Consider the following 24,466-nt stretch of genomic DNA (forward strand, 5'->3'; position numbering starts at 1 on the left):
AAGGATGGGCTCATGAAGATCAGGGAAGAATGCAGCGAGTGACCACAGCTATTGCACCTCAGTGAGCTCATCTCAACACAAATAAAACATCTTTTGTTTTGATAACTTCCTGGATCAGTTGAGTGGATCAGCTGATTCACCGAATTTTCCCTGAGTTAATCAAAAAAGTATGAATGTCTTCTTGAGTTTGCAAGATCAGCGTGGGGAAAGGGTACACATGACTCAGCACAGAGTATGGAAACTGAATGATCAATAAAATGAACTTCAAAGAAAGCAACATGCTTGAACTGGCTTCAACCTGTGCATTCCTTCCCTGTGACTGAGGATGCCAAACATGATGAAAGAGTCCACAGGGAGACAGGAAATGGTAATGATATGTGCATTTTGATCCAGTTGTGTGTGGCAATTACTGTATTCTGATTCATTCACATTGTTGTATCCTTCTGCTAAATCAAAATCCTAACATAAAAATCTTCAGATATTAAAAGCACTATTAAACATTAAACCCTCTCTGTGCCTAGTTTTAAAAATAGACTGAGCAGAGAACATTGTACTTTGACACCGTGTCTTGGTTCTCCTCCTTATTTTTCACTGCTAAACCAAGCCTGCAAGAACTGAAACGCCTTTTTGTTGTGTTCCCAATATTGCTTTCTCAAGGAAGCCACTGAAAAAGTAAAAAAAACTTGCACTGAGGAATTGCAGCGTGCACCATACCAGCTCTGCACAAGGACACGACCTACAGTAAGAGAGGTTCTAAAATTCCAATTATTCCAGCTACTCTATTACCATACCTGAGACTGCACTGCCATGGTGTCTTTGAGAGGAAGCAGAATGTTCATCAATGATCACCCAGCTTCCTCCTGGAGTGAGCTGTCCTACTGGAGGAAGAATGGGATGAAGGAGCTCCTCTCCATCTAGCTGCTGTTGGCATGGCCACACATGTGAGAATTGATTCAACTTTTATACTTCTGTGAAATTTTCATGGCTATTCTAATGAATGCAAATTACTGCATATTTTTAAACTCTTGACAGTTCCTTTGACCAGTAACTTCCTGAATGAATCCATTTTACTTCTTCATTCGTTTTATACTAGAAGATTTTGGAGTAGGACTATCAAAATCTCAGGTGGCAAGCTTCAAAGGTGGGAAAAGTCATAACTGAGGCTCTCTGCATCATTAACTAAATGACAATATACTGATTTTTGTGAATTCTTATGATGCAGTGTTGGGAAAGCAAATCATAAGCCTCACTTTAATTACAAGGATAAACTATTGGCATGCTTTAGTTGTAATTGCTTTCTTAGTCATGTCTATCTTTTCCTGAATCTATTTGAAATATATTTTCAGATATGTTCCTCAGATTTGTTTTCTGTCCTGTCCTTTTGGACAGAAGGCATCTGCCAAGTTCTTAGCTTAGAATTTGGGAGTTCTTGTCACAGCTTGGTTGTTGATTAACTGGAAGATATGTCTGTTTCTCAGTCTGTAGATAAGGACAACAATTTCTCAAAAATCACCTTTTAACAGTTTAAAAGGATCAGTTAACATTTGAAGATATAAACTGTGTGGGAGAATAAAGTCTTTTTATTTGGAAGTCTTTTAAATATTATTGCTCACCAGAGGCAATTAGAACATGATGCACCCAGAGCTGTACTGAACTGTTTATGAACAGTTTATTTCTATAAGAAATAGAGTTCTGATTTTCTTCCAGTATTTTATGACTTGCAGAAGGTTTTGTATAATGAAGGAATACTATTTTAAAGTTATAACAATGTTATGTCTTTATCAACACTGTACTTTGTTTGATATATTCCAGTCAAATAGTTTTAAATAGCACTTTTCCATTAAAAAATTACATGAAATTAAGATGAAGCTGGAATTATTTCCAGAATACCTACCAGAAAGCAGTGGGCTATAACTGTGTTTAATTTCTATTTTCTGCAGAGACATATTGTAAATTACTGAAAATTTTACTGGTATATGTTTTGCTGTATTTGGGAGTGAAATATTCACGTGCAAAAAAGCTGATTAGAACAGCCTACCTTCTGATTTCTCAATTACTACTCTCTGACAACTTCAGACTGTTTTCAGTGTACTACAAGCTTAGTTACATTGTATGACTGCATTATTCCCTGCAGATTTATATTCCTTATGGTCTTCCAAAGGCCAAGAGGCAACATTTGGTAACATTTACATTATGTGGTAGTCACAAATGTTCAAGGAAGCAGTTGAACTACCACACTTATTTTGTGACAAGAATGACACTCAAATCATTGTGTAAAAGACAGATATAGTGTAAATTATATGCATTCTATAAGCAAATGAAATACACAGAGTCACATATGCAGGGATTTGATGTGCTAGGATCCCTCACACCCTTTTTGTTTACTGAAGCTGTTGAGTCAGTCAAAGTTTAAAATAATGTTAAGTGAGTCTTTAAGTCTCCGGAGACTTGGCAATGCTAAGTCCTGAAAATTTAGTCTAATGCCAAGCCAGCTGTGGTCAGCCCTCACCAAAAATTGCTTTTCCCTGAACTACTCATTTAGAATGTCAGCTGGCCAGCAACCAGCACGTATGCAATGCATTGTGTATTGACACTGTGTAGCTGATAGGGAGCTTAACATGATTGTCAAGGCAAACTTTGGAAACTTCCCAAACAGTGTCCTAACACCATGGAAAGATCAGGCTACTGAAATGGAAATAACTCCACATCATAACATCATTTTTACTTGATTGTGTAAATATTAAGAGTACCTTAAAATTATGCCAGAGACAAGCTCGTTTCATTTAAGACCTATGTTATCTCCCTGAGAAAAAAAATGCACTTTCTTCCTTTACACCGGGTCTGAAAAGGAAATACTTGTACAAAAGTATTTGCTTGAGTGTCTGCCAGGGAAATCTACCTCTTCTTTGATGAAAGATGCTGTGAGTTCCCAGAGAGAAGCAGGGTAATCCTCAATCCTCATTCTGCACCTAGTGTCTCTACACAAGCACTGCATGATGAGGTGGATGTACCTGCCATGCCCTTCTCTGGGGCTACCTAGAAGTGACTGGAATAAAGAGCAGACAAGGAGACAGAATTTAATTTTAGTTTTAGGTGTTTGCAGGACTTCACTCATTTCCTTGGGAAGGCCCACAGACTGGATGAGAGCTTCTATGTGTGCTGAGCATCTGGAGTCAAGGCTGTGGGCAGACACCACCCTGCTTTGCCTCCAGGGGCTGCAGTGCAGGGCAAATCTGGCCACCATGGCTCAGCAGCTGATTCTTCTCTTGCACCTGGCTGTGTGACACACTGCAATGGAAATGGTCTGTTATCTCCAGGGAAGATAGACCATATTGAGAACAAATGAGCTAAAGGTGAATTTGGTCCAACAAGCTGTGTTAGATCTAAGAGATTTTTTTTTTTCAATTTCTACATGTTTTTATGTGACGTGATTAAAAAGGGCAATCTTTTCACACCAATCCTTCCTTCACATGATGGAGCATTATAGATTTTCTCCAGATTCTGTATTATTTGCATTTCCTAAAGCTTTTAGGAGGCTTACTTGAATCTCTCTTTGCCCAGAATCGTGGTTGTTTTTTCCCAGAATAGTGAAGCTGTTTCACAATCACTGGCAGACATGAGGCCAATAAGATAACATTTCCCACATACTTCACATTCCAATGTCTTGGAAGGGAGCTTTTAGATATGGTTTCTTAAAAGCAGTTGAAGGTTTGAATTAAAATGTCCCTAAATGTGGCTCCAAGTCTCAGTCCATTTCTTTAAACACTAATACTGGTGTGTTGACAGAGTATGGCAATACAAATCCATTAGTAAAAGTCAGCACCTGTCAATAGAAAGCAAGAAACTCTTGTATGCAGCTGCAGAAGATAAAAAAATCAAAACCCCAAAATGGCAAGAAAAGGAAAACCTAAAAGGTAGAAACTCCTAATTTTCAAACAAACTAAGAAGGACATTTCTTTTATACTTGCTTTTGCCCAGTCTAACACAAAACTTCCAAGGAGTAGGAGTTCACATGCTAATTCCCAGTCTTCTCACAATGTCATTCCTCTATCAATATGGAAATTTATTTTTTTCAAACAAAACCCCCTTTTTTGCTTTCAAAGGAGAGATTGCCTCATCATCCATGAGCAAACAAAGCAGACTAGTTTTATTTTAGTGTTTTAAGTAGAACTTGGTAAAACATAAGGTTTTTCCTCTTAGGCGTAACATTCTGCACTGTCATTACTGGAAATCCAGAGAAAGGGTTTATACATACTCCAGAGTGCACTAGGGAAGAACACTGGTCATTCTACTTGTGCACAGAAAATGACAATTTCAAAGCACTTATTGTCTTTTTTAACACTTTGCCTTTTTTAAGGCAAGTGTTATTAGCCTGGCTTTTGTTCACTATGTGATTAGTGTGCTTTCTTAAAACTTACGGTATGTGAGAACTCACATATATGGAGATCCACATCTGGCACTGCAGGTATATTGCAATGCAGAGATATTGCATGAAGCTTTTTCTTGCTTCTCCTTCATCTCTGTAATGTCAGAGTATTTGCACTTGGGCGTTTGATGATGGAAATCGGTCGTGGGGGCCATTCTCCTTCAGGGGAGGTGTTATGTTTCAGAACGGTGATTTGGCTTAATAAGGTAGTTAGGCTTTTACAGTGGTTTTTCTTTTCCTGTTTTCAATGGTGATATGTGTTTACCTTAGTGAGAGTAAGGTCAAAAAAAAAAAAGGAAAAAAAAGTGTGGTTTGCTGTGGTCAGTTGTTAAGTTCCTGAGGAAGTTCATTCCATGGTTTGTGCGTTATCTCCAGGAGAGCTCTCCGCTGCAGAGTTACCCTCTGCTACAGAATTCCTTTCCACTTAAACCCTGATGTTAACTGCAGCTCTCAACAGAGAATTTGAGCTGAGTTTTTGGATTTACTCAACCTGAGCCACAAAGTGCCTTGAAGGTTTTGCAGTTGCATAGATTGTCCGTGGGAAGTGATGTCAAAAGCAGCCCCTGTAGCCTGTGCTGATGAACAGAAAGGGCTCTGTTAACAGCAGATCTCTTCAGCTTATCTTTAGTGGGTGTTGTTTCAACAAGCAGGGACATTCCAGCAAAACAGAAAGACACGGTTTTACCTATCTATCAAAAAGTAGTAATTTTTTTCTCAAGGCTCAAAACCTCGTGAATTCTTTGCAAAAAATGTTGAGTAATTAAAAGGGCACAGGCATCTTGCAGATGTGTTTCTGCAACTTGTGCCCTCTATGCAGAAACATTGGGGCTGGGATCTGATGGAATGAATCAATGCAGTGCCAGCTTTGGCTAAAGGCAAGCATAGGGACACCTGAGAGCCTTGGATGGATGGCTGCTTCCAAGCTACAGACCAGGTGACTCCAAACACTCAAGGGGTGGCATGGGAATACCATGGAACTCCATGGGAATTAAAAGACCTTACTGTCTAGGTCACTGTCTTCCATTTAGAAAACAGTTGACTCTGAGGTTTCCAGCTGAGACTTAAAGCCACCTGGGCAAGAGGAAGCCTATTATGCACTGTGTAATCAAGAATAAAGCTGTGCAGGAATCAAAGATTACATAAGAAAATGTAAGCCTGCTTTTGTAACCTGATGAGGAAGCCACTTACTATTGAAAGCTGGTCTTGCAGTCAGGTAAATTCCAATTTATCTTCAGAGTTGAATGCTTTTGATATGGAGCAGAAACCCAAAATAAGTCAGCCCCTTGGCTCAAAGTGGAGGCAGTGGTTGAGTTTTAGAGCTGAGTGTTACTCAATTACTTTATGTGGGTTATCTGATGATTTCAGGAGAGAGAGTGAACTGAACTTTAGCTCCCATTGTCAAAAATGGCAAATTCTGCTCTCATCCTAATGATTCTGTCACTTCCCCTGACTTGAATCTAGCCCAACTCCCTGTGATTTGAGTTAGCTCATCTGTTACCTCTTTCCTTCCAACATAACCTGTCTGAGCAAGTTTTTACTGTGCAAATGAATTGGACTTGGGTTATGGAAGGTCCAGTGAGCCCCAAAGCTGGTATGAAGATATGGTGGGACCATGAGGCTGCAAGTGTGGGAGAGGAAGAAGAGAGGTAATTTGAAGGGAGGATGCATTTACTTAGTGATTAGATACACTGCACAGCTAAGATAATGTACTGGTTTTGCAGAGAAGGATTAGGATGCTCTGTATGTACCAGACCACCAGAGGTTTCCCTGAAAGTGGAAAAAAAAAGGGGAGGACTGTTCCTTGTCTGGATAGATTTACTGCATTTATTTCTTGTGAGCTGCTTCCAAATATAGGGATTGACATGGCTACTGTTTTTGACTTTTGCCACATTATATAAACCTTTTATGAGGTTGTATATTATGCTTTACTCTCAGGGTCTGTAAGGATCTTAGTCTCTTATAGACATTAAGTCTGTGCTGTCCATTCATTTGCTATTGGTTATGATGGCACACAAAACACATTTCAGCTCTTTCCCACTTGTTTTGGTTTGTCTACAATTTGCTCTGTCTTCTTCCATTCACTGGCCACAGGTGATGTGCTCTGGCACCTCTGGGAGCAGAGTTTTGCTGTACTGGTGCAACAGGTGTAGCCCAGCAGGATGCCTCTGGCACAGGCACATTTTCTGTGAGGCTGCTGGCACCATAGGTGACTCTGGCAGCCCCTCCTCTTACATGTTCCAGCTATTGCTGCCAGGTTTTGGCTGTTCTGTATGCAGGATCACTGTTGCCTCTAACTGTTGGGTGAAAGAATGGATGAACTATAGCCAGGGTGTGTTTTGGAGTTGGAAATTTCTTGGCTACTTTTCTTTTATGAATTGCATCAGGACAACTGATTTTTCATTGTGAAAACATCCCAGAATGCTGAATAAACACCCTACAAGTCTAAAGAACTCAGATTTTCTGTACCAGCTTGTTTTTTTCTTATGGGATTTTATCACTCAGGTTGAAAGGGCCTTTAAAACAGAAAGTTTCAATTTCAGTTCTCATATGAATGGCAAGGTGTTGTCATAAAAGCACTCACAAAACAGCCACAGCTGCTGATTGTCACAGACTTGGCTGCCAGGGCTCAGAATCACATTGAAAATGCTTGGAAGTTTTCAGCACTTACAAATTTGTGCTGAGCCTCTTACTCTGAAGCGTCTTTAGCGCAAACATTGAGCCTTTGGCAAGATACATACTATGTACTTTGGGCTAAATCTGAACATATTCTACATTACCTCCCTGTAAGTTATAGTGAATAACTGTCTTTCATTTCTGTTTGGTATTAAACCTTATCTAACTAAAATGTGAAGAAGAGCATTTTAGAATCATGGTTTTTATTCAGCTGCTCTTAAAACATTCACATCACCAGATTAACCTTTATTTATATTAAATCTCTTCATTCATGATTGCGTATTTTTTATTTCCCCCCCCTGGAATTTCTTCATCTTTAGTCCAAAAATTTCAAGTACTCTGTTGCCACCATGCAGTCCAGTTAGGAGATGATTTGACTGGGTGTGGACATTGATGCTGCACTTCTCTTCCTCTCACAGCATAGCCTTTACATCTGGAATCATGTTTCTTGTGTGCATGCTATAAATTCCAAATGTAGAATGTGTGTTCTGTTTCTCTATTAAGAACATTTTTTTGCAGTTTGGTACTCACATAAGCATTTCTGCCATGATGTTTGATAGATTTTCAGGGAAAGGAATGTATCTGGGCTCTGGACATACTGATGCAGAACCAGCCATCTACTTGTGAGACCTCTTATTTTGAGTTACTTGTCCAAATACAATTCTCAGGGATCAGAAATCACTGCCTGTAAAGTTGCACCATTACTTAGGAGAACTGAGAATTTATTGAAGCTTGCATAATTACTGCATAATTAAAATTGTTTTACCACAAAGGAACCTTCACTGTTCGTTAAAAGAAGACTGACACATGTCTCTTTTAAACATTTTAGCCTTTTTGTCTTCAGTGGTCTTTAATGAAAGAGAGAGAGAAATGGAAAAGAAGGAAATATTTTCCTCCAAGGTACACTCTGTAAATAAAAATTACTATTGCTTACAGAGGGGAAGGATCTTTATGTGCAGTTGCTGTTATAAAATTGGAGTTTCTAGAACATCCAAAGTAAAATTTATCATTAAATATAATGAACATATTCAATGTAGATTCTAGGTTTTTTGTATTTCTTTTTTATGATGCCAAATGGCAATACCCAGTCAAGTAAAATGTGACCAGCAATGAAGCAATGTCTCATTTGTTGCTTTGCAGCACAGCACAGAAGGCTAATTAGAAGAGAGGCAAAAAGTAGTCCAGAACAACCAGCCTATGAATGTGAGCAGCATCTTGAAAAGGCCAAAATGCCAGAGTTCCTCTACTTTTTGAGGTTCCAATTATGACAACCTAGTCTTGCACTTTGCAGCTTGTTATCAGAAAAAACACTGTTTGCAGTAGAGGTAGCACAGGAAAGCAGCCTGACATTCCATTTGCTTATCCAGGGATGTCAAAGCCCAGGAAGTTGTTGCTGATTTACACTGAACCTCAGGGAAAAATGCAAGTGGACAGGTGCAGCCCTTGTCCTTTAGGATGGTGCAAAGGAAACTTTATAAAGTCATTGTGGAACAAGGCAGTAGAACCCAGTGTTCTCTCTGCCCCAGCACCAGAACACAGTCCAAAGCAATGACACCTCTACAGGATATGCTGTTGATTAATGGTAATTCATAAATAAATGGGAAAGAATGAAAGAAGATGAAGCAGCAGACTAGAAAGAGAAGGCTAGTGCTAGAAAGAGAAGGCAGCACCACTGAGCGTAGAAAACATGGCCTGGCACTATCACCTAGATCATGCCAGGGAGCTGGGAAGATGCAGGGAGCTTTTGGACAGAGCACTGACTATGAAAGACCCTTGGTAAAACAAGGAGAGAGAAGGTCTTGTGCTCTTTTACTCCTGCTGTCTTCAATAATCAAATCAAGCACTATAAGCATCTTATAAAGAAGTAGATTTTTATCATAGATATGGGGTCCTTAAGTTCTCACACTCCAGTCAGTCCTGCAGGGCTTGTATCTTTAACTGCCCTTGGAGAGCTAGAGGTTGGCAATGTTAGGGTTAACAAACTTACAGCCAGGAGACAGCTATCCTTTCCCTTATTTAAAGAAAATTTGAAGCAGGAAGGTGAATTTGAAGGGTGATTTCTGAGCAGTATTAGAAAACAGCCTGTTAGTGTCTGAGTATGAATACTCACTGTTGACAGTCCATTGTAAAGGCAAACAGTGCAGTGCCTCATCACATTCATGTTTGCTGCCTCTCACAATATCTGTATTCCCTTTCAGCTCTGCCATGCATGCAAAACCTTGGCATTCTGCTGACCCTCTCCAAGGCTCAGACTTGGGGAATGAAAGGTCCCTTTAGTGTCAGTGAGAACCAAGGCCAAGACCATTGCAAATCTTCTCTCCTCACCTTCAGCATCATCTCCCACAATCGGTTATTCTGTACATTTGGTGGTTTTCCTGGGAAACAGCTATGGGAGCAGCTATAAGGGCTTTGCTATGTGTGTGTTCATCTGGCATCTCCCTCAGAAATGCAGAGAGGAGGAGGAGGGTTGCCCTCGTGTTCCCAGTCTTTCCGCACCTTCGAAGACATGATCATGTCTTTGTACATTGATATTTACTTCTCTAGAGGCTTGCTCCAGTTTGCCATGCAGTGTGTGGCATGTTAAAAAGCTAGGCCTTTAAAGCTGTACAAATTCAGTACAGATATTTTGGGGAGCTGAAATCATGATGGGACAATATTGTAGGGGTTTGGACTTAGCAATGGCTACAGCTGTGACACCTTGCTTGGTCCTGGAGAGGAAAGGACTCTACAGAAGAGGAAAAGGAAGAAAAGTGCAGAGGAGAACAGAAAAACATTTACAATCCAAATGAGGAGACACAAGAAAGATTGAGACTTTTTTATCATGGAGGAAAAGTCAGCATGGGTAATACAATGGAAATATAAAAACAATGAATGAATTAGATATGCTATTCCTATGTTCATGGCTAGAATGGTAAGATCTGAATGATTATTTGGTACTTGTCGTTTATTGTTATTAATTCCAGACTCTTTTGCAGCAGTCTTTCTATAAGTGGGTCTCAAAATTCTTAATAAAAAATGTATTTTTTTCCAGGTTAATAGACACTGGATATATGTTAGGCATATCATGAACTGTGTAGTAAAAATCAGTGACTCTGAAATGCCTGAAGAAAGTAATACTTTTTTGTGTCTACTATGAACACCCCCATTACAGAGAGAAGAATTTTTTGTAAATCACTGAACAATATTCAGATTTCCCACTTGAGACATGATCAGTTGCTGAAGTTTTAGAATATGCTAAGCCTTTACTTTCTGAAAATAATGTACTTTCCATTTGACATGTGAAAACAGTGATCACATTACAAAAATTTAAATCAGAGCATTTATGAAAGAAATTTAAATTGTTTCTAGAAAGCCTCTATTGTGAAGAGTGGGCAAACATATGGATAACATAAGAACAAGTTTGAACTTGAAACCTGAAACCAAATGTTGAACTAATAGAAAATGTTTATTTAACTTGGGGAAAAAAACTTTGCCTGCATCTGCAATTTCTAATCTCTGTGCACAACAGAAATATTCAAAATAACACAGGAAAGAAATTACACCATCAATATTCTGATACAAACAGAACATGGACATAGCTCAAAAAATATGTGGTATTCTGAAATATAATGTGATTCATCACTCAGTGCATGCTAATCTAAAGTGTATCTCAGCACACTGTAGATATAATCCAAAGTAGAAGGCGGAAAACCAGCTGTTTGTAACAACACTGGCAGATTTTCTTTGTGAACCTTTGTAACAAATATATATTATTAACTTTTAAGGTCCTGCTATTATAGCCTTTTTTAATATTAATTTTCCAGTTTGATTGGTTTATTTTACATACAACAGGAATGAACAGGAATCAAAAGAATGGTTTGCAGCTTTACTCCCAAGGAGAGACTGAAATGCTGAACTACTTTATAACCTCTGAATTTTAAACATTTTAAGCCCTTTCTCAGCAAAGATGATTGTCTTTGCACCAGGAGGCTCTTGGGAAACACACAGGGTTTTTCCAGGAGCACGTGTGCATCAGGAAGTGGTCACCTGGACAGCAGAAGCTCTCACTGTGCAGTGGGAGTGCAGCACTGTCTTTTGTGCACATTTCACCTGGCACTAAGGAGCAAGGAATGTCTGTATAGTCTATGGAGACTTCTCCAAAATGAACATGGAATTGTATCTGTGGCACTTATGACCTGGTCAGAAATGAGATAGCATCATACTTATTGAGTATGTATTAATCTGTTTGCTGACTTTCATGTGTGTATTGATATTAATCCATTTTATCAAATTGGTAATTAGCATTTACCTAAACCAATCTTTTGACCACTTAGACTAAAGAAAATTCTAGTTCTGTACTTGAATGTAAGATTTTAATTGGTTGTCCTCAACTATTTTGTGTCTTTTCATAGAACAACATGGGCTATATCTGATTTTATCTTATTTACAGTGGCATTAATCAATCATTATCTTATTACAGTGGCATTAATGCTATTGAAGCCAATAGCATTGTAACAGGATTAGACTGGGGAAGGTGAGATAAGAAGTAAGCAATAGAGCTCTGTATTGTTCAGAGCTGTTTTTCTGGCACAAATGAGAATTTAAAGAGCTACAGGAACAAGAGTGTGCCTAAGCTTTTAGAAAGAGCTATGAGTAGAGTGCAATAGTTACATAGAAAATATATCTGTAGACTTATAGAGACAAAAGGGTTAAGTTCCCTTTTTGCAGTCAGTACTAGAACACCAAGTGTTATAGAAATTACTGTCTTGAGCTTGATCCTGATCTCCCTGGTTATGAACTGGGAGAGCTGCCTGGCTGTGAACTTGCTGGGAGATTAGACTGAGGCTGTTTTCCTAAACTATGTAACTTGTCATAATCATGCTTCAAAACACCACACCCATTCTTCTAAGTTTGTGTGGGTTTTTTTTGGAACTTATCTGCCCACCTGAATGCTATAGGCTTTTCAGTATTTCAGTCTCTAGAAAACAGTCACAGGGTCACAGGGACAGTAATACCTTCCTGCATTTTATTACCATATACAGAAAGAGAAATAAGAGAAGGCAACTCTCACATCCTAATGCCTAGCCTGTCAGTGCTTATGCTTAATGAAGACAAACAAACTATCCTTGTTTCTGGATTAATGTATTGTAGGAATGAAATAGCTTGTACCATCCACTCCTGCACCCCATTGGCACTTTCTGACATTCCCCAAGATTGTTTTGCTGTCAGCAAGATGCCCTGTTGATGATGATGCTCTTACTCATTTCTGTCTTAATGCTGGAGCCCCTCTGCCCTGTGCCCAAGAGAGACCAGAGGACAGGCTAGGTCTGTACACAGACCTAGGCAAATAGAGCTGGACCAAGGCAGCATTGTCCAACAATCCCCTTTGACACCACACAATTTAGCTGAAGGCCCCAACATTTCTATATGCTAAGCTGAATGATATTTTTGAATGATAAAGCCTCATGTGGATGCTGAATGGCAAATCCTTATGTGGGCAAGGAGAGAAGCATTTTTCAGTTAAGTGTAGCTGCTCATAGCTATGTATAGCACTCATTCTGTTGTACAAGCCTCGTTTGTTAAACAGTGTTTGGACTGTGCTTTTGGTACCAGAGCTGCTACAAGACCCTTGGTATATCACTGGGTGTTACAGCAGCAGTGGAAAGGAAAAAGATGAAAAGGCAAAATACCTTCTGGGGCTGAGTGTGTGGTGAAGCCCTGGGTTCTGCTTACAGCTGCTGCCCCCAGCTCTGAGCACACCATCCTGTGAGCATCAGCTGTGTTTGCAGTTGGGCAGAAATATCTGTTTCTCTGCTTCTCAGCGAGAAGCTTTTCCTACAGACTGATCTGATGGTCACCTCTGGCCCTGCCACGAAGGTGCAGCTGTTTCTGGTGCAGGCCTGGGCTGTTGCCTTCCTGCACTTAGGCAATTGAGCCTTTCCCATGTCAGCACCTTTTTATTTCAGCCTGTTTGATAGAGCTGTTGTACTTCTCACATGAATGTCCATTACCTGGGAAATTCAGACTCCCTGGGGAGGGAGCACAAATGGAAAAGTGGGTGGATGTGTGAGAAAGAGAGTTTCATACCTTACCTCTGGCCAGTTGAAGACACTGATGCTCCCAAACTCACTCAGGAGTTAAAGGGATACTTAGGCAGCCTGTCAGTACTAGAAATGTGGATGTCATTTTTTCAGTGCTGTGAAATATTCCCCTTTCCCTCAGGCTGCAGGGTGGAATCTCAATTGCCCTGAGTTTAATAGAGACACTTTGAATTTGATGTTGGTTATTTTTCTGCTAATATTCTTTAATTTTCATCAGTTTCTAACTGATTTCTGATATGGAAAGCCACATGTGTATAGATGTGAATTTAAGAGGTTTGAAATTCAAATGTAATTAATAGATGGGCAAAATCATGGAAAATTAACATAAGTAGAATTAGTATGGCTGTTTCTAAACTACTTCTTCATTAGCCCCTGGGAAGGAGTAGAGGTGTACAGTTTTAAATCATGAGGAAGAACCATGCAGTTGGAGGGCAGGCAGTTGAGCAGGCTGCAGCTCTGTGACATGATGCCTTGTGAGCTGAGATCAACACCCATCATTTCAGCCTCCCAGATCAGTCCCCACTCTCTTGCATGCTCTCTAACCACTCCTTCAAAAGCATTTTTAAACTCCAGCCTGCTGGAGACTCACAGGTTTCATGTGACCACAGAAGCCTATACACAGGCATATATGCATAAAGAGCAATGAAATTATAACTGTATCACTCTGTCATTTAGCGCTTATAATTTAGAAGAGATTATTCATCTTGGTTTTGCTTTGACAGAAAAGAAGTGGATTTAAAAAAAAAAATTAATGTATTTTCCCAGTTCAGAAGGTTAAGAAAAATCCTGTGCCTGTGGGGGGAGAAAGAGGAAAGAACAAGAAAGAAAGGAGGGGGAAGGAAAAAACAGAAAGTGTGTCCAAGTATGGATTTCAGAGGGATAACTCCAGCAGCCTCATTGTTCCCTCATTCCCTTCTCCCTTCCTCACTCCCCCACCCCTTTGTGTGCTAAAGTTACAATCCAAGGACTTGGAGGCATTTCAAAGGAGCGTCACTAATGAAGGCCACATGTGCTCTGCTGCTCTGCTCGGTGCAGAACAAAGCCAAACTGTGAGAGCCTTCTCTCCACGGGGCAAAAACCAGGCCATACTCCCATCCTCTGCTAACTCACCCACAGTTTATGAATGAGGCTTTCTCAGGTAAGCACCACTTTGCACTCGAGCAGTTTCAGGAGGAAATCAATCATCTTTCCAATGGAACAGAAAGGCAGAGAGCTGTGTCTGCTTCACCAGAACATCAGCAGCAACACCCAAACACCCACGCGCAGACACTGCTGCAGTCTTTGGCCTTGGTCCTTGCACAGCAGCAGCAGCACCTTCATTGGAGCATTTTTGCCTGCCAAATCCATCCATAATTTTGCTCCCAAAACCTTTTGGCATTAGAGAAGCCAGCAGCAGTGGATAAGGATGTGTTAGGACACAAAGGATCTGCCCAGGAGATATGTACCCACAAGATGACAAACTCACGAAGGATTGACCATAGAGCAAGATAAAAGCACCCACAGATAAAAGCCCAGCCATGGTGGCAGCCTCATGGACATAACCCTGCTGCTCTCTCCAACAGCTGAGTGCTCTGATGGAATAAATAAAGATGAAGAAAAGATAAAATAAGCAAACAAAACTGAAACACATCAAAGCCAGTGTGCAGCAGTGGTTGCTGCTAAAGCTGTACCTATTTTCTGACAGGAAACTCTTCCGCCACAACTGTCTTTCAGATCCATTTCTGGTTACCAACAGTGGAGAGGTTTGTTTCTATAACAAATGTATTCCTGTGGATGAAACCACTAGTATTAAAAATAAATGGAAAGAGGGAAGTGGATTCTATGAAAAAGTGGCTGCAAAGGAAGAGAAGTGACCTCTCTGTGTTGGTTAGCAAGAAAAAAAATAGTAGAAGCATTTGAAGGATCATATGACCTTCTATAAAATCACTTTTAAGTATAGGATTAAACCATAATATATATGGAGATGACATAGTCTGAGGATGGTTGTTTGTTCATAAATGATCTAAGGTTAACAAAGCATTCCAGGGTTTTATGAAAGTACTTTTAAACAAATAAATATTACCCTGCAGTGTTTACAAGCTAAGCACTTCAAAATAATGCATGAGAATCTGAGAGGATAACTGATTGAAATCCCATGATAAACTATTTTGTGTAATTGCCTAACCTCATGGCACTCAAGAAAAGCAGATACAATAAATAATGAAAAAATGTCAAATTTAAAATTTCTAATATATTCAATCATCCAAAGTGCAATTTGGTAATCAATATGGAGCTCCAAAAATGTTTCCATCCTGGAAATTTCTTTTTAAAACAGTATGTGGACCCTTTTTTTTTTAATAATATTGCAATGGTTGAGATTTCTTTTTACAGTGTAAGGTGACATTATTTATGCAGACAGAAGGACTGCCATGGCCCTTGGGCAGTTCTTTGAAGCCTTGCCAGGCTGCAGTCTGTTCATCAAAAAGGCATCCTAAACATTTCTGCTGCTTCTGGACGTCTGGATGCCTCTTCTCACCACTGTTGGTTTGTTTTTTCTTTTCCTGAGTATGTTGTCTGACTTCCAAACACATCATCTTGAGGTCCTTAGATCTAAACCAGCTGTGAATTCTTTCACTACTGATAAAATTAGATTGATTAGAAGAGGGCTGTACTTCTGGGGAAAGGAGAACACAGTTCTGGAGTATGGTCATGAACAGAAGGCAATGGGGAGCTCTTCTGGAATCCTTCCCACTTGGCTAAAAAGGGATCTTTTTAGATCTGTTCTAAAAGCCTCTTCACTCAGGTGTCCAGGGCTGCTGCCACACTGCTGCCCAGGCAGGGGTCAGAGGGCTCAGTCTTCTGGCTGGTTTTCACTCTTATCTCTGAGATCAGCTGGGGTTTTTGGGGTGGACTGATGCTGTTTTTCTGGTTTGCTCAGTGAGCCAAGCAAGGCACAAGGAGACAGAATCAAAGTAATCCTAGTTGTCATTGACTGCCTTAAGTTCACTCAGTGTAGCATTTGTTGCCCTTATTTCTTCTGACTCCAAATGAAGCTGATCTCTGATGTTTTTTCAATATTTAATTTTTTAAGGGGTGACTGGCTTTCCAGAGAGGTTTGTCAGTGGGTAAATGAAAGAAAATATGTAAAGTGGAGAAAAAGAAATAATTTTAGCCCAATTTCCAAACTGCTTCTTTGGATATTCTCATTGTGCAATAGATACAGCTTTCACCACTATGTTGCGCCTCATTTTTAAGGTTGACCTAACTAGCCTATTGTCTGCAGTGAGCAGAGGCCATGGAAATGTCATTTCTGTGAGGCCAGCCCCAGGCACGGCAGTGCTGGCTGCCAAGAGCTGCTGACACCAATCACATAAGCATTGTCCCAGCATGGGCTGCTGCCTCTGGCACTGCTCCTCTGGGCCATTTTACACACTGGAATGAGCAAGACACCAACTGACTCCACAGTCTGTTGGATCTGTGTCAAAATTAACCTCTCTCTGCAGAGCTGTGTAGACCTGTGAGCAGCCGAGCTTTGGGTGTTGGCAAGGTCCCTTCTGTTACGTGTCACAAGCCCTGCTGTGCACAGACACAGATGACACTGCAATGCAATGTGTGTAAATGCATTTCCCACACCCACAGCAGATTCAAATGTAGATACACATGTGGCAGGAGGCAGGTTTGTTTGAAAACAGCTATCTTTTAATGAAGGGGGGAACTAATAATACAATATTACAAATATTGTAATATTACAAACCACCAAGGTGGTGGTTAATTAATTTTACTCCTGCAGTAGTGATGTGCAAGAGTTTGTGAAGTGATAAAGCATTTTGTATCTTTAAGGACAAAGGTTGTCACAGCAGTATTGGCTGTGGAAGCAGCCCAGTTGATTCAAACAGCAGTAACATTTTCTTTAAGTGAAGATGAGATTTGAAGTTTTGTTTTGTGACTCTTCAACCCGTTTTTGTCAGAAATTCTATCTCTTGCCTCATAACAGTCACTAGCATTCCCCTATCTCTTTAAACCATGCTACTGACTCAGCCTGTTTGGAGACAGAAAGCTATTTTGACTTATAGGTTGAATTCCTGTTGACTCAAAAGGGAGGAAGAAAATGCTGAAACTGAGAATGAAAACATTTTTTATTCCAGGAGTTACTAACAGACAAATGCCATTAAGGAACGTATGGCATTTGTCCACAAACTTTTAAAAATATTTTTTCATGTCTGAGGTTCAGCTCTGCATGTATTTTCTAGCAGATGCTGCCATGAAGACAAGTGAATCTGGATGTGCTCTTTGCTTCACCAATCATATGAGGTAGCTTTCTTCTTGCTTGAGATCTCAGAATGGAGCTAGAGCAAGGTTTATGTGTCATCCTGTCCTCATCAAGGCATCTGCAGAATGTCTGTTGTCAAAATGAGAGCAAGCTTTCACTTCCTCAACCATTTGGCCAAAAGGGGAATAATACAGTTATGCTGCCAGGGATTTCTTTTTCCAGCAGACTGTGATTTTTGCAGTTCAACATTATGGTCTCCAAAATCTCTGTCATAGATGTATGTAAAGATGATGGAAAGTGGGAAAGGAAAAATGCTGCTCAGACATGATAAGAAAACTGGTCACCATCACTGGTCACTGGTGAGGTTCAGATCAGGGCTGATGTCTGTAAAGCAGGAGCCCCTCAGAGAAAGGCTGACCAGTGGATTGGATGCAAACTAAGACCTCTCTCCTCCCACCATCACACCATTTCAGCAGCTCAGTTCTGGAGACCTTTTAGCTGAGGGTCACAGGAACATGGGGTTGAGAAGAGCTGTTTGGGTTCCTCCTTTTAAGCCATCATATCTTTCTTGTTCCTGGCAGTGGAAATATTTAGCTCAGTAGGTTATAGCATAGTGCAATAGCACCAACGTTGTGGGTTTGATCCCCATATGGGCCTCTCATTTAAGAGTTGGATTTGATGGTCCTTGTGGGCTTCTTCCAACTCAGAGTATTCTGCGAAGACCTCATCCTTCTGCTGCAGGAGTCCTCCCTGTGCAGATTTGGGTCTCATCCATGTATGTATCAGAAATGCTTCAAAGTGTGACCATTCCATTCCTACCTCCTCAGCAGAAAAACTCATCTCCAGGGAGATGGGAATTTCATGTGTGATAATTTAGCTGTCTTCCACCAGCCTTTGGGCACTGAATATCAAGTACAGCAAGTGATCTCTCCCATGCTAATGTATTCTCTGCCTTTCTACCCTCCAGCACTCTTTGTTAAGGTATTTCAACTCCCTGTGCTGCATGTCCATGAACAAGGAAAGTGAGGGGGATAGATCAAGCAAGGCTTTTTAAGCAATAGATCACATCCTGTACTGAAAATAAACTTTTGTGCTGTCAAAACGCGTATTGAGGTGGTCATCTTAAAAAGGAACAGCTCTGTACATTTTTCATCCTGATTGTGGATGGCTGTGCTTGAAATCCTAAATTATCTGCTGGGAGGCAATGGATGGATGGACAGTCAAGGCAGCTCCCTGTCAAAATCGGGCATTTGCCAAGACCAGTCCTATGAAAAGCCCCACCGAGACACCTTCCCCCAGGCCCTGCCCCATAAGCAGGAGATTCTGTGACCCCAGTGGTGACGAGAGGGAGACCACAGGAGGTCAGGTCTGGGTGTGACACAGCAGCAGCAGGGAACCCTGCATGACTGAGGGGAGCCCTGGAAAGCCAGCCACATTTCAAATGACCTTCAAGGCTCCCTCTTAGCAAGTATAAAGAAATTACATACAAGCACAGGATCTGATCTGGGGGTTTCTTTAGCACCTGCTTATTTAAAAATCAGCCATGTCCTTCCTTAATCTGAATTCAAATCAAGGCAGTTACTAATGTTTCTGTTACCCTCACTAGAAAATATTACATTCATTATTTTGCAGCAAGGTGACCTATGCAAAGAATATAGGATCATAACACAACCTTGACACAAAAATGTGAAGAGCACAGCATTTTTAGTAAATAGTAAGTAATTAGTAAGTTATTCTTTTCCTGCATGGCTATAGGCATAACATGAAGGTGCATTAATTTTAGCAGTTGCAAGATCATTTTAAAAGGTTTTTTTGCCATCTTTTGTTCAGTTCTCAGATTTGTTGTGAGAAAAAAACAAGTAGATGCTGCAGTATCTGAGTCTGTATTGACTCTCCAATATGAGTTTGGGTTGCTTGACTGTAAATTTAGCTTAGAAATGTGAACAGAAGGCATCTGTAAATCTCTACCAAAACTTACATTTAGGTGTCACATCACCATAATTGCTAATTTGAATTGTATGATTCACTTTAAAATTGTTGCATCCTAAAAGTTACTTGTTGGAATTTTTAAAGCTTGTTTACATTAGTTTTCTAAGCGCAATAACTTAATCTATAAACTGTGTAAATACAAATACTCCCATCCCAACACAGAATATAACCTAGACTGAACTCTATGAATTTAAATGGAAAATGGTATTCTCTTCAAATACCCCTACTGGGTCAGCAGTGGTGAAGGGGATTGTCTTCCTCATAATGGTATGCTCCATCACAGCTGAAAAGTAGATCTGATTTAGATATAATAACCATTGAAAATCAGGTTAAATTTCAAGCTTCCCACTCCTTTCTGAGTCTACATATTACTCTGTGGTGTTTGAGTCAAAGTGCTCTTTCCTTCCCATCCCTTTTCTCCACAGCCAAAATCCTGCAAGGCTGAATTTGCATCCATGTAACAGCTATGAGCCTCTTGTAATGAGTGACCCGGGCTGAGGATCTAATAACCCTCATGGCTATAGACTAGAGCAAGACATATTTTAGCCATTATAATGAGATAAGAAGCATTAAGTCTGATCCAGCCCAGGGTTTGGATGGGCTGAGAAGGGGCCTTTTGGCCACAGAGCTTGTATTCTGATGTAGAAAGAGCTGAACAATTACCACACAGTAATGCCTCCTTGGAGAAATGCTCATATTGCAAAGCCCTAATAAAAGGGCGAGAACCAAGCATAAAACAGAATAATCTGCTCTGAGAACCCTGTACATCTGAAGCAAATAAAAACTCATTTCCAAGCTGTGACTGTAGAGGTGTATTTAAGATCTATGCTGTATGCTTGTTTGTTTCCTTCGGGACATGGCATAAGAATGATGAGTCTTCATATCCACTGCACTTTGGTTTGCTAGGCTAATTACTAGGAACTACATGAATTTTCAATGGATTTGCCATAAATAATTTATCCAACATATTGAAATCTAGTTTTATATTCACTTAGTGCATTATATCTGTAAACAAATGAAGGACTTAACAACTGTGCACATATCTTTGAAGCTGTATGTAGGTTTGGACCCCAACCCTGAATCTCAAGACCCTCCCAAGAGGCCAGTAGCTGCTGAGCTAGGAGCTGAACTGTGTGCTGACAGGTCTGATCCCCCTACCCCTGGGTGTTTGGGGCCACTTAAGCCTTCTCTAAGCCTCTGAAGCACAACCTGGCCTGAGGCAAGAGTTAGCAGAGCTTTGAGTTAGCAGCCACTCTCTGTTGTTGCTTTGTCCAGGCTGGGTGAGTCAATTGGCTTTGAAGTACAGAATGGTGTAAAGGGCCCTTTCTGCAGGCCCAGGTTATTTCCACTCGTAAGGAAACACGCCCAGCATGAGCATCCTCCTCATTGGACTGGCTGAGGGTCTTTGATCTTATAAGGAGCCAAATATGACAGCATTAAACTCTAAATCCAACTCAGCTGTCGATTTGAAATGCAGACTTGACAGTCTCTGCTGCAGTCTGCATCTAGACAGCATTTAATAGACTCATTGCCCTCATTTGCATTTTCTAAACAGATGCTTTAGGTACAGGCTTCATGATGGCCTTTCAAAGCAGAAACAGAACCTTATGAAATCATGATTTGTCACTGGAAAAAGCCAAAAGCTGGGTGAAAGCCAAGCCTGTGGGAAGCTCATTTGATAAAGGAGAGTAGAAGGGTGATGCCTGCAGAGGAAATTGCTCCATTTCAGCAGTAACACAAAGCTTGGCCACCTTTGCCATGGACACTGGCATCTGCACTTCACTCTTCCCTGCTGGGGCTATTAGGACACTGTGAGTGGTTTGGAGCTGGACAAGTATTGGTCTTACCTCTGGCCAGCTGGGCTTGTCTTCACAGCACTGCCAGGCATTCACAGAGGTTTCCTAGTCAGTGCTCATGACTACATGCTGTGCTCATGTGTTGCCCCAGTGCTGCTGCAGAAGCAAGGGCCGTTGCATAGAGAAATGTTTTCAGAATAACAGCCATGGAGGTGGGCAGACTCTGAACAGAAAAGTGATAGATTTGATATTCAAAAAGTGATATTCAAAAAGTTGCTTCATGCAACTAAGGTTGATGTCAGAAAAAAAATATTTCTTGGCTCTAGGGAATGTCTGATGTGCAGTGAATTGGCAGATGCTCTGCCTCCAGGGATCAGTCTGGGATTCGGGCAACAAGTGGAAAAGTTGCCCTTTGAGTGTGCAGGCTGACTTTATTGCTGAGTCAAAAGAAATGTCACCTCTTTCAGACCTGGCCTCCTTCCTGTCCCAGGGTTGTGTGGTCAGGTCAGGAGGAAGCAGAACCAGGGCTGCTCTCACAGCTGCTGCCAGGAGGAGGGAAGATGAGTGGAGCTGAAAGCAGCAGGGCATGTTCACGGATGCCAGTCTGACACAGCTCATGAACCTCTTCCTCTGGGATTTTTACAGTATATGGGAGTGGGAACTCTTGTGCAGTTTTTTAGCCCTAAAACTTTTCTTTCTGGCAAGCAAGCAAAAGAAGGCTGTCTAAGGCAGGTTGATCTCTTCCCATAGATATTGCACGGGTTCAAAGCTGATCTAGGCTGTGGCATTTAACTGATTTACGTGGCCTGTGCTTTTGAATTGGAATTAAAACCTTATTTTATATCTGGTTTACAATGTGACAAACAAAAAAAAAAAATTAGAGGCAATTTCTCTCACCCTCTCAGTTTTCTCTATGCAGGTTATACCATGCTTATACTGGCCCTGTCACTCTGGAGAGAGGGCAGAAAGCTGCCTGCCTGAATGGGGCAGCCAACAGCATTCCTCCAGACCTTGGGATGAGGGTGGGGTTTGATCAGCCAAGGGAGAAAAATGTCAACATCTGTCTGTCACTGCACGGCCAAAGGCCAATTATAATTTTTTTTCCTGCCTCCCTAAGCTGCAGCCAGACAAAGACTCAGAGCTCCCAGCTTTGTTGCCCGTGCCATTTCCCACCACTGCTCCACCTCTGATATGCTAATGGCAAAACTGAACTGTTTTGTGTGGCTGAAAAGGATCTTTGGGCACATTCACTGGGTCAACAATCCCAACTGCTGTGCTGGGGCTCAGCCTGCTGTGCCAGAACCCAGTGCCAGGGGACTTCCCTCCCCTCTGCTTCTCCTTTAAAAAAAAAAAAAACACCACAAAGTAGTGGAATTAACCATCTGGCTGTCTTGGTGCTCAGAAACTTAGCTGAACAAATGACGACACAATAATACTTTCTTAATGACAAATGACAAGCCAGGCTGTTCTTTCCAGCTTGAATTGCTGTCTCAGTAGATGCAGCCTAGGAGCTGAGAGAGGGCCATCTCCTCTGAGCTTCAGAGCACTAAAGAGCAGTGAGGTGGTTACAGAAATGCTGCTCTATTTATCCAGTTGGCTTTACATGCGTTAGAGCAAAAGTAACACTGACAAACAGCCTTTTGTTTGGGAAATAAACCCTGTCATACATGCAACGCCAGAAACAGAAAGCAAACTTCATGACCTAATCCTATCCATTGTGTGGCAATACTAATGCACTTAAGAAGTAAGCAGAAGAATAATTACTGAGTTTATTGGGTGATGAGTTTCCCATTCACTGATGCTATGGAAATGCCAGGGGAAATGGGCTGTAGCATCAGAGACAAGGTGCTTGGAAGTCTGTGATGAATTGATCTTGAAGTATTTATAGTTTAGAATTAGTCACCTGAACTAAATGTGAATGCTATGGATGATGTGCCAGTTCTTTTGCTGATGCTTTAGTAATACCATCATCACTTTATAAAAAACACTAGTGAGGTGGCAGGTTCTTAGTAAAATTGGAAGTACTTTTACAAGAAAGCTAACGTTTACAAGCACAGTAGCTATACCATCATTATTCAAAACAACTAGGACATGTACAAGTGTGTCAATTTTGACTGCAAGCACCCTGTGAAAATTGTTGGACATAAGGCCCAATGACATGAGATAAAAGCTAAAGAAATTTAAAAGATGAATAAACAAAGAAGTCTGATGATCTGATGTCTTCCAGTTGACCCTGAGCAGAGACCTGGATAAAGTTGGATAAATACTCCAGCCAAGAAAAAGGTGAGAGTTGTAAGTGATGTTTATGAGACTACAATTTAATATAGTTTGCACAGTAAATAGTCCTGTAATAAAAGCTGACCTTTGCACAACTTGTAGGATCTCCTCTTAAAATATGCTTCCAAGCAGTGAGAGAAAGATCTGGTGGACACAGAACCAACTCACTGTGAAGCCTCACACTTACTTATTCCCACACATGAGAATTATCAAGATGAACATTTTCTTCTCATTTTAAAGATGCTCATCTTTGTCAGCTTTCCCTGTCATGGTTGAGCTGGAAGGTGGTTAGGCATCATCACTTATGCCACGGTCCTGCAGCTCCTTCATGCGTGTTTACACTGGCTCCCACCCCTGTCCATCCCCTGCAGGGGTTCACCCAGACCCTGGGAAGTGCTGCTGGTGATGCCTTCGGCTGCTTTCCAGGGAAGGGCTGTTATAAAAATCATGCACAGCATGAAGGAGGAAGCAGATGCAGGCTTGTTCTGCACACTGCTCTCCAGCTCCCGGCATATGGTGGATGGTTAAAAAAAATGGATCTGAATGGTGTGAAAATCTATTCATCCTGTATCACAGAGAATAAATTATTTCTTTCTGGTCATATGCTGCATGTTGTCCTGGCTGTGCCTGCCTGTGCTGTTATGAAGGAATGCTTTAGACTCACAGGACGTACAGATCAGAACAACCCTCTGTGCTGACTTTCTGCGTCACAGAGACCAAAGATTTTCATTTAAGCACTTTGTCTGATTGTGCTTGTACCTTTAATGAACAAAACCTGAGCCTGATTTATGATTATAAAAGGATAGAAAATCCAGTATTATTGTAAGTATGCTGCCCAATAGCATGTTGCTACTTATGTTAGAAAACTTTCTGGTCTGGAATTTTCTGTCTTCAGACTATCTGCTGGCTTTTGCTACAATGGGGCCTGGGTCCACAGTTTCTGCTGCTCCTCTGTCCAAGAGCTTCTTTCCTGGTT

The 24,466-nt window shown here is 40.9% G+C and overlaps 1 long non-coding RNA gene across 1 annotated transcript in view; it reads left to right on the plus strand.

Moving 5' to 3' along the window:
- Nucleotides 1-556: 556 nt before the first annotated feature.
- LOC141728147 (uncharacterized) overlaps nt 557-24,466 on the plus strand; it is a 152,517-nt gene continuing 128,607 nt past the window's right edge. Inside the window, exon 1 of the long non-coding RNA XR_012578916.1 lies at nt 557-941. This is a non-coding gene — a long non-coding RNA (uncharacterized LOC141728147). The remainder of the gene's footprint in view (nt 942-24,466) is intronic.

The sequence above is a fragment of the Zonotrichia albicollis genome, chromosome 2 (assembly GCF_047830755.1).
Source record: "Zonotrichia albicollis isolate bZonAlb1 chromosome 2, bZonAlb1.hap1, whole genome shotgun sequence".
Lineage (NCBI taxonomy): Eukaryota > Metazoa > Chordata > Aves > Passeriformes > Passerellidae > Zonotrichia > Zonotrichia albicollis.